We start from the raw sequence: 14931 nt of genomic DNA on the forward strand, positions 1-14931 counted from the left end.
CCCTCAATGACTGACTCCTATCTCACTCATGTCAATGGTAAACTCCGTAGCACAAGTAATGGGACTAGGAATGACATCAGCATGTGACAATGTGGGCAATGAGCTATGTGGCTCAGGATCCCTCAATGGCTGACTCCTGTCTAGCTCTAAGTCAACAACATGGTCAATGGAAATCTCAAATGATCTATGGCTCGTGTCAACCTGTGGTGTGATAGGTGGTTGGCTCTTCGGTAGCCAAATCTTCAATGTTCGTGGTATCTCACTGAATGTAGGTTGTGACTGTCTAGCTGGGCTAACTCTAGGTCTAGTTCGTCTCGTAGTAGATGGCCATTGTCGTTGTCATGAATGTCTCGTATCATATCGTGGTCCCTCGTGGTCCCTGTATTGGACACCTCTGTTGTAATGTATCTGCTCTAGGAAGCATAAAAGAGCTATGAGTGCTCATGGTGGAATGTGCTACTAGCCGAACTCTAGGAACCCAAACTTGTCTATATCCCTCATAAAATCCTTGTGCCTCTAGTGAGTGTCTAGCAGGTAGTCATCCTTGTGGTGCACCCTCATGTGCTCTATGGCTCGCTATCCACACAAGTGTGTCATCACTAAACAAACATCTATCATGAAGCTCTCTGCGGGCAACACAAACCTGTCTAGTCCTATGGTAGGCTCTATGAGTCGAGTTGTAGCTCGAATCCCTTGTGTGCCCTGCTAAAGTAGCACTACACTGGGGTGTAGGAGCCAAACTAGGCTCTGATGGCTCTGGTATTTGTGATGTGGCCTCTACGGTGGTCTCATCGACGTGGTCTATAGATACCTAATGTAACAATGTCTCACAAGTCGTATGTGTCCGCTATATGATCGGGGAATGTGGTCGTGTCTCCACAAGAACAGATGGCTTTGTATGATGTGGCTGCTCTGTAGGTGAATCACTCAATGGTGTGTCACTCTGCTGTGTAGCAATGTGATGAGCAACATCTATCAACTCTATGGGGTCAATCTCATAATGATGAGTCTCACTCTGTGGTAGGCTAGGCTCTAGAGCTACAACTAGTGGCATAGTCCTAGGAATCCCTCTCAAAGGAACACAATCACTCATCGATCTAGGAGGTGATCTATGACCTGAATGGGTGGGAGTTGTGGTAGGTAGTCTAGCTCTATAGCATATTGGGTCTAGCAATGGTCGCAAACTATATTGTAATCTTGCGACGATCAACACATAGATGGCGTGATCAATGCCTCTATATACTCTCTCTTGAGGATCTCAGTCAAACAATAGCATGGCGCTCACACTCGGAGGTGACTCGCAAGGTGTGCTAGACTCTCGTCTATACCTACGTCCACAATTGTCAACATATATCTGTGTATGCTCAAGTCTATGCAACTCTACCAGTGTAGGATGAGCATGTGTATCTAGGGACTTGTCACCAAATAGAGGCTCTATGTTTTGTAAGTCTATCTCAAGCATCGGCAAGAACATCGCGTCATACTCATCTATGAAGGATCCTGGCAGTCCTAGCCTAGGTGTAACTCGCACTAGCTGATATGTGGGAGTATCCTAGACTAAGCCTTGAGTTTATAAAAGAAACTCGTCCGGCTCAGATCATGAAATATGCATAATCCTCTTTGCTCACCACACAAGACTAGCATGGGTCTATCTATGGCTAACGAAATAGCTAGTCTGTGGAGCTCATCGCTCGTCATAAGACTCATGTCGCTCATCGAAGCTGTAATCTCGTGTGAGTCCCAGGGACTTCAAATTCACGTGATCACGTGTTTTTTTTCGTGATCACACTGTTAATTAACAAAATTCTCAATTCACAAGTCTTCACATTCACAAAAACTAGGATGGTGACTTGAAGAAGACCGAGAGGCTTGGTGAGATATGCCCGCCGGGATACCTTTGTTGCCCGTCGGGACCCGGAGAGATACATAAGGAACCTGGAGGGCAGCGGCCTTGGCAGTCCCACTTTGTTGCCCAACGGGCTCCCAGGGTACCTATATATAGGGCCCCTAGGGGACCCATTTTGTTTACATTTCTATCTTTTGAGTTCTGACTTGCACAGGTATCTAACCAAAGAGTCCTCACAAGGAACAAAGAAAAATACGGTATAAATTTTAGCTTAATTTCATAAGCTCTTTTACTATTTTTTTAAAAGTTGGTATACTTTTTTTATAAATAAATTTTTTTGTAGTTTTAAAAGTAGGCTGATCTTGCTTTTCACGCCAACCTCGGTCCTAATATTGGACTAGAAGTGTCGTTGTGAAACGCTAGACTAGCCAATGCTGTTTTATAACGTGTTGATTGTGTTCACTTTAGCATCGGTGTGTTGTTATAGTTTTAGTTGAAATATGGACACTGTATTCGCAAATAAATTCATGGTGCAAAGTGATTAATACAGAATGTGGTGTGATGTGATAACTTAAACCAAGGTGTACCAGTGGATTTGCAATTGTATCTGTGATGCAAACTTAATTTCTATCACACATTGAGATAGTGTAAATGTATTTGTGGGACAGGTATGGACGAGCGTGAGAAATCTAAAAAATCATACGATCGCTTGCATGCACTTGCTGATGCAACTGGCCCAAATGACCAAGCGAGAATATTCACAAGGACCAGTGAGTGGGCACCGGTGAATGGAAAGCAATGGAAAGACATCACCAAAGGCGTGACCATAGAGATGGTCAAGGAAGCATGGCCAAATGTGTCTGACTTCTCTATCCGCAAGGGAAGATGGAAGCTGGATAAGTGTGTTGTGCCAGCCATACGCACGCATGCCAAAGCTATATACCTTGCATGTACAGGGAGTACACTAAACCACACAAATTTCCCTTGTGGTTTGCAAAGATGCTATACATCCAATTTGTTCAGAATGAGCCAGTGGACTTCAGTAGCAGAGCCCCCAATAATAGCATAGTGGATATCCGAAGTGAGACAGTCACAGTATCATGAGAGGAGCTAAGATATGCATTGGCTGGCTCCGCTATGCAAACACATGACTCTATGGAGGATTTGCAAACACAACTTTGTACCTCCACACAAACGACGTGGAAGGGGACTCAAGCAATAACAAAGAGTTATAGAGAGATATCAAGCTGCTCATGTGTGAACTCCTTGAAATGGACGAACGGGTTTAGCAGCAATCGATCATGACAATGATCGAGCATCCTAAACACATTGCGGCCACCTCCAGCTCACACTGAGGATGCAGTTGGCCCTTGCCCGATTTGCGGACACTTTTTCCATAGTTGGAGTGGACACTCCAGAATAGCTTGTGGCCACATGTATCATTTGCCATGTCTCATGCAAAACAGGTAAATAAAAAAGAGTGCCACATTTGCAAGGCTCCGATTGATGAGCTTATGTATTCCATATTCAAAATGGAGAAAGACTATCAATGCTTATTGGCAGCATAATAACCAAAGCCACATAATTTGCAACGCCAATCTATAAATGATCTTACATTCTCATCAAATTGCCACTCAGGCCCTGGCACCTTACCAACGACGCCCTTTCGCTTCCCTTTATTGGAAGCTCCAATGTTTGATACTTCACCACCAGTCGATGGGCGACTAGGAGTAGTTGCATTGATGTTTTAAGAGCAAACATTGGCGTCCATGACAAGTTCACAAGCCACCTATACATTCATACAATCGTAAAAATATTAAGTTTTTGAAAAACGATATTTAATTGAACAATTGTATAATAAAGTAAAATACTAAATATATAAACATAAAGCAAAAAATGAGCCCCAAGCACTTGCAACCACCTATACCCTCCACAAGGATGCTCCCTACCCAAACCTGTTTCCAGGCGGATAGACACCCAAGGGAGTACCTATATGTAACAAACAATACGTAGGTGTAGTGATAAGGAGCACTCCATTCCAACCATAGAAATGAGCCCCAAGCACTTGCACCACCTATACCCTCTGCAAGGATGCTCCCTACCCAAACTTGTTTCCAGATGGATAGACACCCAAGGGAGGTAACCATATGTTACAAAAAATATGTAGGTGTAGTGATAAGGAGCGCTCCATTCCAACCATAGAAATGAGCCCCAAGCACTTGCACCACCTATACCCTCCGCAAGGATTCTCCCTACCCAAACCTGTTTCGAGGCGGATAGACACCCAAGGGAGGTAACTATGCATAACAAACAATATGTAGGTGTAGGGATAAGGAGCGCTCCATTCCAACCATAGAAATGAGCCCCACACACTTGCACCACCTATACCCTCCGCAAGGATACTCCCTACCCAAACCTGTTTCCAGGCGGACAGACACCCAAGGGAGGTAACTATACGTAACAAACAATACGTAGGTGTAGTGATAAGGAGCGCTCCATTCCAACCATAGAAATGAGCCCAACACACTTGCACCACCTATACCCTCCGCAAGGATGCTCCCTACCCAAACCTGTTTCCAGGCGGATAGACACCCAAGGGAAAGTTAGTTGTAACTATTCGTGTTGTTAAAAAATATAGGAATCAAAGCTACCTGAATGAAAACCAAGACCTCAAATAAGCCAACAAGTGTGCCAAAACAGACGGATGCAAGGATGAGACATCATTAATATAGCCACCTCTAGAAATGGGGGCAAAAGAAGGATATAGCCAAACCCGTCAGGGCTTGGCATCTTGCCCGTCGGGCTAACCTAAAAGACCGCCAGGCTAACAGGAAGGGCCGGTTCTAGTAGGTGCTTGTGAATTTAATGTTATTAACACTCTCATGGAGTGTTAATAACATGAGTTATTACCACTTTGCACTTTACGTGAAGACGTGAATGAAATCCCTGCATGTGACACAACTCTATCATGGTCATGTAATCGTGAAATGTCTCTAAAAGTCGGTGTGGTCGCAACAGCCTTTGTAAGAAAATGTATGGTAGGCTTTGTCATCAAGGGCCGTGGATGCTCTCTCATGGATACACAATGTGGTGGCGTCGTCCATGGTGGCTCAATGGGTCATGCATCGAGTGCTCTCATCTCAGTAGCTCGTGGTAGCTTTGCTCTCGGTATAATCAGTTGTGCGGCACTCGTGTCAAGGGTGACTATGGATGGTGTCTGTGAGGATCGTGGTCTCAAGCTCATCTCAGTCTCCGTGCATAGATCTTGTGATGATAACTGCTCAATAGACGCGTCAATCTTGGGTCTCAAGCTAGATCTAGAATCGTTTATGGTGTCATGTGGCACAATGGGTCTAGGTGGGAATCCTGGAGGTGCTCTACTACTAGGTGATCTCACTGTGTGAGTAGACACTGTCTTTGGCTCCGCTATGGCACTAGGTATAGGTAATCTAGGGCTAGGGGTAAGTCTGTATGGAAGGCCAAAATTCATCTTATATGTGCTCCAACCATTAAGACCGACATAGGTCCTACTACCCATGGATGTACGGAAATCTACCTGAGGCTCTAGGACAGGCATCTTTGACTCTCTAGAATACATGCGATCATCCTCATCAGCATATAACATAGTTGAACATTCATTGGATGGGATTGTGTGTCAACAATGTCCTTAGGATATGCCACTATAATCTCATCTCTCGTCTCTATCCTTTGGATTCGGTAGAGTACCTCTATGGAATCTATGAGATGATCGTGCAGCGTAGGGTGTGCACTGTCTCTAAGTGTCTCGAAAGCAGGAGTAGAATGATCATGAGGCGGAAGCCTCACATAATATAGAGCAATATCAAGATAGCGACGTACAGGTCGATCACGATAGCATAAAAGTCAGTCGTACTCTCCTACCAATCGTAACAATACTAAATCGGAGCCACTAGGGTCATGGTCACCAAAATCTATCGATCTATGTCAAATCTGGCAATCGAAGGCTAGTCAGGCGCTAATATGGGGTCACTGCATATGAACAAGCTCTAGAAAACGTCTCTCGGCCCAAGTCGCAGTCAAAAAGCAATCAACGGCTCAAATCGAACTCTAATTGTGTGCTAGTGTATGACCACTGGCTAAATCAATCCAAGGCAACATCTCGCTTTGAATGGGCTCTAACTAGCCTAATCTTATCAATATCAAGACCACAAACGAATCTCTATTAGCAAATCGGGGTCAAAAGTGATCTCTCGTGGAATCTACAATCGAATCGAGCCAAAATAAAAAAATATGCGTGAACAGACTCTAAGGCTCATGAACTCGCTATATAAACCAAAATCAAAGTACATGTAAAAACAAGGTCCATGCGTACAATCTGGCTCATATCTGGTCAATTCTGACGTAATCGAACAATATCTGGCAAAAATCTGGCTCTCCGAGCGTACCTACTCTAAACGTGTCTACTCGTTCATAAATGCGCGTGAACAAGGCGTGTATAGGATATAGGATGTGTGTGTGATGCAAGGAGAAGAGTCAGGGAAGGAAAAATGTAAAATTTTTATTTTTATTTATTTGATATTTTTTTAAAATAATAGAATAAAAATATCTACAAAGAAAAATAATAAACAAATGTAAAATAAAAAAGAAACTATTTTTTTTTAAAAGTGAAAAGCTCAAAAGAAAAAACAAGAAAATCAAATGCAAAATTTTTTCTTGCAAGTTTTTCTTTTTTTTTGTTTTCGTTATTTTTATAAATTTTATTGATTTTTTTAATTTTAAATTTTTGTGACTTTTTCTTATTTTTTGAGTTTTTTAAAACTTTATTTAAATTTTCTATTTTTTGGATTTTTTCCAATTTTTTGTCAATTTTTGTGACATTTTTTTATTTTTTAATTGAATTTCTCTTTTTTGAGGTTTTTGTGATTTATTTTTTTGGGAGGCTAAGTATACAATAGATGAAATGAAAGTGAAAAGAAATAAAAATGAAATTGAATTGAAATAAAATGAATTTAAAGGAAATGAAAACAAAATGAAATGGAATTAAAATGAAATTAAAATGAAATTAAAAGAAACAAAATGAAATGAATACAATAAAAAAAAGACAAAAAGGCTGCGAAGCCGTTGAGGAAAGAGAGAAAGAAGACAGTGGAAAGAGAGAGGAACTCTTTTTGGCTTTCTAAAGGAAGCCTTAGAGCAGTGTCGGGTTAGGCATACTTTCAATGTTTTCAGTGATGATTGAGACTTGCCTTAAATGTTATTTCAGCTTTAAAATAGTAATGGATCCTTTTATTTCACCCTTCATTTCACATCTTGACATGCTTGACTTTTCTTGCATTCTATTGTTTTAGAATGTTAAAGTGAAGCTTCACCTTGCACACACACACACACACATTGATGAGTTCTTTTTATTTCACATTTCATTTCATAGCCTCACATGGCTTGACTTTTCTTGCATTCTATAAATTAGATTTAATCAATATTTGAGAAAGTCTCTTTTATTAAGCGCTCGTTGGTCGAATTTCCTCATCATCACAAAGAAGCGAACCGGAAATACTAGCATAAATTTGCAAGATTTTTGAACTATTTTCTCACATATTTCATCGTTTTACTTCCGTTTACCATGGATTTCAACCGACTCAAGGCTAAGCTGAGGCAATCCTTTCCCGAACTCCAATTTCAGTTAAACTCAACCTAATGACTTTATCTCTTTTTTATTTTTTTGGAAAGCCACCTTGACCCTTTCACTTTTTTTTTTTTGTCTTCTTGTAGCTTAATGAGTTTGTGTGTGTAAGGGTGTGTTCACGTAAGAGTGTGTGTGTGTGTGCGTACGCGCTGATAACCGTTTTTCAGCTTTCCATAATTGCCATTGTAAGCTACCTCACCCTATCAAATCACTCAAACATTTTGGTTATCCCTATCATTTCACTGTACATAGGCGTGTGTGAGTTAGAGAACTTTCTCCATATTTTCTTAAAACCCTCAGCTAGCTAGTCACTGGGCTAGTTGAGCCAAAAAAAAATAATAATAATAATAATATGGCCCATTTGTGTGTAAATATTTCATTGTATATAGAACCTAAATAAAAGGATTTTTCATAATTATTTTGGTATTTATTTAAATATTTCTACCTATGGTGTGTTATTTATGCTATGTACATTGACTCACCATTACCATATTTTTTTCTTACCATTTTGCATACTCTTTATTCCATATAAAAATAATTTCATGCAAGCTTCTCTTATTTTTCGTGTAACTCCATCCCAATAAAAATCCAAAAAAACTAGTTCTATTTATGTGTATATTTTCACTATTGTGATTTTTCCTTCCTACATCTATTCTCTTTTACTCTCATAAATTAGAACACCAAAAATAATCATCTTTTTATGGTAGACTTATAATGAGAGAGATTTATTTTGACCCCTTTATATTTTTTCCACCTATATTATTTATATTTGACATGTACATATTTTTTTAGACCCCTCAATATTTGATTTTCTTAGTTGTACTATTCACTTATATCATGATCTCAATAATATCTTCAATTATAGACCTACCAAATAAGGTCAAGGGTATGTGGCATGCATGCATGCACCATGGGGAGCTCACTCTTGGAGGTATTCAAAAGAATCATCCAAAGAAGGACCTCACAAGGACCTTGTGTAGTGGAAAAAACATTCGGTTTTGCAATTTTTAAAGATCACGTGCTCCCCGAATTTGAAAAGGTCATACAAACAAAAGTTGTAGCTCGTGAGCTGAACTTTCACCTCAAATTTTTTCATATTTTTTTGAGCTACGAGCTATGAGCTATGATTTTATTGGTGGACCCCAGTTTGCCCATGCTATGCAGCCACACTCCCTCTTCCACTTTATCATTTTCCTCTTTCACACACACTCCTCCCTCTCCTTCCCACTCCCAAACCTGCAACTCATATGTCCTAATTCACCCTCTTCACCATTGCCACTTCTTTCACACCTCCATGGCCCTCATCCTCCATTTCTACACCCTAGGTGTCCCCCTTTCTCTCTACATATATGTCCATATTACCATACTCTCTTCAGCTTTGTAAAGAACTTCAAAAAATCAGCAAAAATCCAAGGTTAACCTCTGCAAATTAAGGCTTTATCATGAATTTTCCAAGGTGTGAAGATAACATAGCTTCATCGACACGCGTTACTTCGCCATGCTGACCGCTTCTTCTACCGGTGCTGTAAAGAGGTGAATGTCAACTTCTCCAAGCTTCAACCTTGCTTTACAAGCTTATCCCTTCTCTAACTTTTCTCATCATATATCTCACCATTTGGTGAATGATTTTGTAAATATTTTTTTGTGATAATTACTAACTACTAACCACTAACCTTATGGTAAAATGCATCCTCTACTAGAGTAGGCACTCCCAAATTATTCACTCAATCCCTCTCTCCTTTTATCCTCAATAATTCTCTTCCCTTGAGCCTACATCCATGTGACTCAAAGGACAAGAGAGACCCACCCTCATTAAAAATAAATAAAAATATGCATAATCTTTTATTCCTTCAAATAAACTTGATTAGGCCTAATCCTAATCGGGGCTTCTAAAACCTATAAATAAAGCCCTTCTCTCCCTTGTAAATCATCCCATGATCACACTACACCACACCATTCTCAACACATAACACACCACTCTTCAAGCCTAGTTGTGTAGAGTGTGTGCATTGTGAGTGCTCTATTCCATCACTACACATAGGTGCATGGAGAAGCTTGAAGTTAGTTATGCCATCTAGAGGAGTGGAGTGATACTATACTCTGCAATCACACTTGTAGCCTACTCTTGTCCATAAATAAGATTCATAGTTTTGGGTGCAATTGTATGCTGCAACTACGACTCTTCTCTCCAAATTGATTTGATAAGTTGGCTCATCAGGTGGTTGAAGGTATATTGTCCTTGAAGTTTGTTGTGCCATTTCATGCTTGGTGGTTTGAGGGCTTGTTGAATTGTTTGCCAAAACTTTCAATTGTAAGAGGGTGCTCGGTGAGAGGGCTCCCGTGACCCTAAGACAATTTGTGTATTGGCAACAAGGTCAAGTTTTGTGTTGTCTCTCTATTTCTCATCAAGCTTTGTGTGCATCTAGTCTTTAAGGCTAAGAATGAGTTGCTCAAGTTGATTTGTGCGCTTTACCTCTCTCTGGCGTGGTGAATGTTTGTGTTTGGTGTGTGTGGCTATCTTGCATTCCCCTCTCTTTGTGCGTTTGAGTACAAGGAGATATCATGTGCGTCCTAGTTCGCATCTACAACTAGGTGGTGCCCCTTTTCTTGTTTGGTTTCTGGCTGTGGGTTGTTGTTGTCTCTGATTGTGCTTGCCCCAGCCCCATTTGAGGAGCACAGGAGCCTCGAAGGGTGTTTAGAGGCCGCTCTTCTTGTTGCCCGCCCCGGACCGCCTCAGCGCAAATGATGTGTGTGGTGTGTATCTGTGTGCGAACGGTGTGTGTGGGGTGTGAATGTGAGTGTGTGTGCTTTTTTTTATTTACTTTCATAAAAAAATAGAAAACAATACAGAAAAGTAAAACAATTTGCCCAAGATTGGAAAATTACTCAAAAATGTACAAAAAAATATTAAAATTAGTCAAAAAATCAAGGAAAATTCATGGAGTAGCAAAACACACTCCGGATGGACAATTTGCGTCAAGTTTTTTCATCTTCATCATTTTTGGATAAAAATTAGCAATAAATTAGCAAAAAATATACAAATTTGTAAAAAATTAGCCAAAAAATCACCAACAAATTTTTGAAAATTATGCAGCCCAATCTAGCTCAAAATGCAACACTTAGCAACATTGTTTCACCCTTCAATCAATCATTCATCAGATTACCACTCAAAATCGAATCAATTTTGACTATTTTTAATCGTTTTTTGACCCCACATTAGTCTAATTGTGGCCTAATTAGATAAATTTTTGCACATTGATTAATTACACCATCAAATCAGCATTTCAATCAATTCAATTGCATCTTAATTTCACTCATTCAAATCAATTCAAAAGTGTGTAACTTTGCACAATTAACACACTTACAAGCTTTCACACACGTAATTTTTCTGCAATTTCGACGGCATAACGACGTGATTTTGTGATTCAAAAACTTAATCCGTAATCACCACAACTTCATCAAGAATACAAGTGCTTTCTACTCATTCAATCGGCACAAAATTTACCACAAATTGCACCTAAAATGTGCACACTTTTGCCTACACATAGGCAAACACAAAACTGCTCCTAATTTTGGCACATTAAGTGCGCTTAAACCACTTGAAGTTCTACAAAAATCAGCAATTGCAATCAAAATTAGTGCACTCACATTGCACTAAAGCATCACGTTGATTTTAACTCCAAATGATGCCTACACACGTATGTGTGTGTGTGTGTGTGTGTGTGTAGGCAAAAGTGATTTAAAAAAAACCATTGTTACAGACAATGAGTATTTTGTTTACTCAAGAGTTTTGTACATTGATTTGTTGTCTTCCACTGAATCTTTTTTTACAAAAACACAAAAGAAACTGTTCCAAGCCGGAAAAAACCGTCCGGTTTGTTTATTTATTACAAACTTCACTTGTGTAGTGCGCCATATCACTCGAATGTTGTTAGACAATCTTGTTTTCTAGGATTTCCATAATTGAAGACACTGGAAATTTATTTATTCAAGGGTTTGTACATGCTTTTGGTGAAAAAAATAACAAATAAAAGACTTTTTTATGAAGGAGCCGTTTGGCTTGGTAAAAAACCATCATTGTGTCCTGCTTTGGAGTCCTTCTTTCTTCCATCACTCATCTGCTAATGAAGTAGTATCCTGTGCCATGTCAGAAGATTATTAGACTTCTAGTGGTGTGTTATCAAAATTTGTGTTTTCTTTTCCCAAAAAAACCCAAAGTGGTGTTATTTTTAGTGTGTGTATGTGTGTGTACGCTATCACGTAGTGTTGATCATAAGTGTCATGTGTTAAATATAATGTGTGTGTGTGTGTGTGTGTGTGTACTCGCATCCGCTGCACCGCACCTTCACCTACATGCAACCAACACAAACTCTCATGTGTAGCATCAATTTCATTAAATATTAAACACATAAGAATGATGAAAATGCATCCAATTAGTGATTTAGCAATGGGTAGCATAAAAACCCATTTAATTAGTGAGTAATTAGAGGGGATAATTAGCAAAAAATCCCCTAATTACACACTAAAAATTGCACAATTTTGCATGAAATTTTTACAAATTTATTGTAAAAGAGTGATTGTCTTTCCTTTAATTAGGCCCATAAACACATGTGTGCACTCAATGCTTAGTAGATTAGTGTGAAATTATTGTGTACAAAGAGGAAAAAAAAACATAAAATTAGTCTACAATCTACACAAAACAAACCGTATTGCCATTCCTTCAACCAACACCAAATCCTAATGAAAATTAAACTTGAACCATCACAAGGATGATCCTCTAGCTTAGGTGCTCGATCCCCGGCAACGGCGCCAATGTTGTAGGTCGTAGCATAGCTCACAACCCACCGACATTATGTCAATCCGGTGGATCGAAACCCGGCTAGTGCATGGAGGTGTGGATGTACCAAATGCGATCGATTGAGGACTCTAATGAGAGAGTAGGAGTTAGTGATTAGAGAAGAGGTAATGCAAGAAGAGACGGGAAGCTCTTCGCACACACACCTCAATCCATCACTCAAGTCTCACAAGCTCAAGGAAATGATGATAATCTCTCACTAATGACTAACATCCACACACAAAATCATGCACACACAAGCATATGGAAGCCAAGATTAGAGAGATGCAATGCCATTGCCTCAACACACACACTCTAATCGAGCACACACATGAAGAAAGTGCACAACACATGAGAAATTAGCAAGAGTAGAGAATGATTAGATGAAATTAGAGACTAATAATCACAAAACTAAACATCACAACACATAGAGACATGGGAGAGAAGCATAGAGAGACAAATAGATTTGCATTATCAACCCAATGCTAGCTACAATGTGAGAGAGAAGCTCCATCTCCATAGCCACCTCTCTTCTCTACTGTCCACCCTAGCTCTCAAAAGAATGAGCTTCACATTGTAGCATTTAACATTTATACCTAGGATTTTTTAAGAAGTGGTTGGCCGCTCAAATGTGCATAAAAGGCCTAAGCTCACAAATACAAGTTGGAACTCTCATAGAGCCCATAGGTATAAGAAAGGTACATATACACATGTGTGTATACATCAATGGAATCATAATGCATGCCGTTGAAGCTCGTCCGTCAACAGACCCCAAAATATCTCTTTTGATTTAGAGACTTGGGATATAATAAACCCAAGGGCCTATACCCTAGGCATTTTAACAGATAGGACCCCTTGTGCAAGGGAGAATACCTAGGCTGTTAAAAGTAGAGTGTGACGGCATAGTTACAACGCCTTTACTGCAATTGAACTCAAGTGCATATGCCTTGAATTTTATGAGGCAATACACCTTTACTGCTTGATGCATAGGCTTGAGCCACGACACCTTTGATGCAGAGGAATAGTATTTAAAGTGGAACCCTTTACCTTGAGCTCACTTAGGTTCCTTCTTAGAACATCTACTGCTTATTATGTGAGCATAGCTAAGACTTATGATTATGCTAGAGCACTGCTAATAATTAGTAGCTCTACATCTCCTTCTTCTCTTAATTAGAGGATGAATAAGATTTACCATTACTAAATGACTTCAAACCATACTTACATGACATCTAGACCATCTGAGATACTAGAACATTTTGATGAAGTTTAACTTCTTCACTAATGTATGGAGTAATGACTAAATAGAAAAACATGGTCTTTTCATGCTAAAAGATACCATGTTGAGTGCATGGTTTAGCTAGATCGATATAAACTGATGAGGCTAACCTGTTTTCAGGAATACTAATAGGTTCGTCCTTGATCGATATTTTTTACAGCATTTTCCTCTCTTAATTTAAGTTAGGGTGACATGGATAACAACTAGATTCACCCCAGTTACTTGTTATGTTGCTTGAAAATTAATCCATTGATTGTTTACTTATTGTGGATGCAGGTAAGGGTGCTCTCTCTCTAGCTTTGCTAAAGGAATGACATGCTGTCACTTTTCCCTTTTCTCTAGAAGGACCCCAGAGAAACTAAGATATGGCCTGCACATTAGAAAGATGTATCTTTTAGTGTTAATGATTAAATTGATATGTCTACTTGAAATGGACGGATCTTGATTTTTTTATGAAGTCTCATGTGCTACTCTAGCCTTTATAAGTAACTTTCAGGATGTGGTTGTATGGCACGATGGCGCATCTTTGAGTTACCTTAAGACTTCCCCGTGCGTCATTCAGACAATTGGCAATGATACAACTAATGTGGTTGTATGGTACGGTGGCGTATTTTTGAATTGCTTTAAGGCATCCCCGCACACTATTTGGCCAATTGACAATGATGCAACTATACTTCTCTCTCTCTCTCTCTCTCTCTCTCTCTCTCTCTCTCTCTCTCTCTCTCTCTCTCTCTCTCTGTCTCTCTTTTTTCTAGCAGGACCCCATAGAAACTAAGGTTTGGCCTACACATTAGACATATCTATCTTTTAGTGTGAATGACTAAATAGATATGTCTACTTGAATTGGATGTTGTGGCCTAAGGTTCTTGAATTTTTGATGAAGTCACGTGTGCTATTTTACCCTATGTATATAAAACTCTCTCTCTCTCTCTCTCTCTCTCTCTCTCTCTCTCTCTCTCTCTCTCTCTCTCTCTCATGTACAAGTGGGCGCTAGAGAGAGAGAGAGAGAGAGAGAGAGAGAGAGAGAGAGAGAGAGAGAGAAAGGAGGGGAAGGAGGGTAATACAATGGGGAGAGAAATGAAATGAAATGATATATTAACGTCTTCAAAAAACCAAAGTGACCTATGAGACAAAAGAGTTCACAAATGGTGAATCTGATACAATGTCTGTGTAAAAGACTGAAAAACTGAAAACTGAAACTGAACTGAGCTAAAGTGAAATGGAACAAAATGAAATGGGATGAAATGAAAGGCAGAGATGCTGGAATCAAGATCCTATCCAAATATCTAGCATCGATCTTTGGCGGAGCTCAT

The 14931-nt window shown here is 39.5% G+C and overlaps 1 pseudogene; it reads right to left on the minus strand.

The window, feature by feature from the left end:
- Nucleotides 1–4964: 4964 nt before the first annotated feature.
- On the minus strand, nt 4965–8820 carry LOC147430604 (uncharacterized; annotated as a pseudogene).
- Between the last annotated feature and the right edge of the window lie 6111 nt (nt 8821–14931).

Source organism: Adiantum capillus-veneris, chromosome 21, assembly GCF_014529385.1.
Source record: "Adiantum capillus-veneris isolate H3 chromosome 21, ASM1452938v2, whole genome shotgun sequence".
In the NCBI taxonomy this organism is placed as follows: domain Eukaryota; kingdom Viridiplantae; phylum Streptophyta; class Polypodiopsida; order Polypodiales; family Pteridaceae; genus Adiantum; species Adiantum capillus-veneris.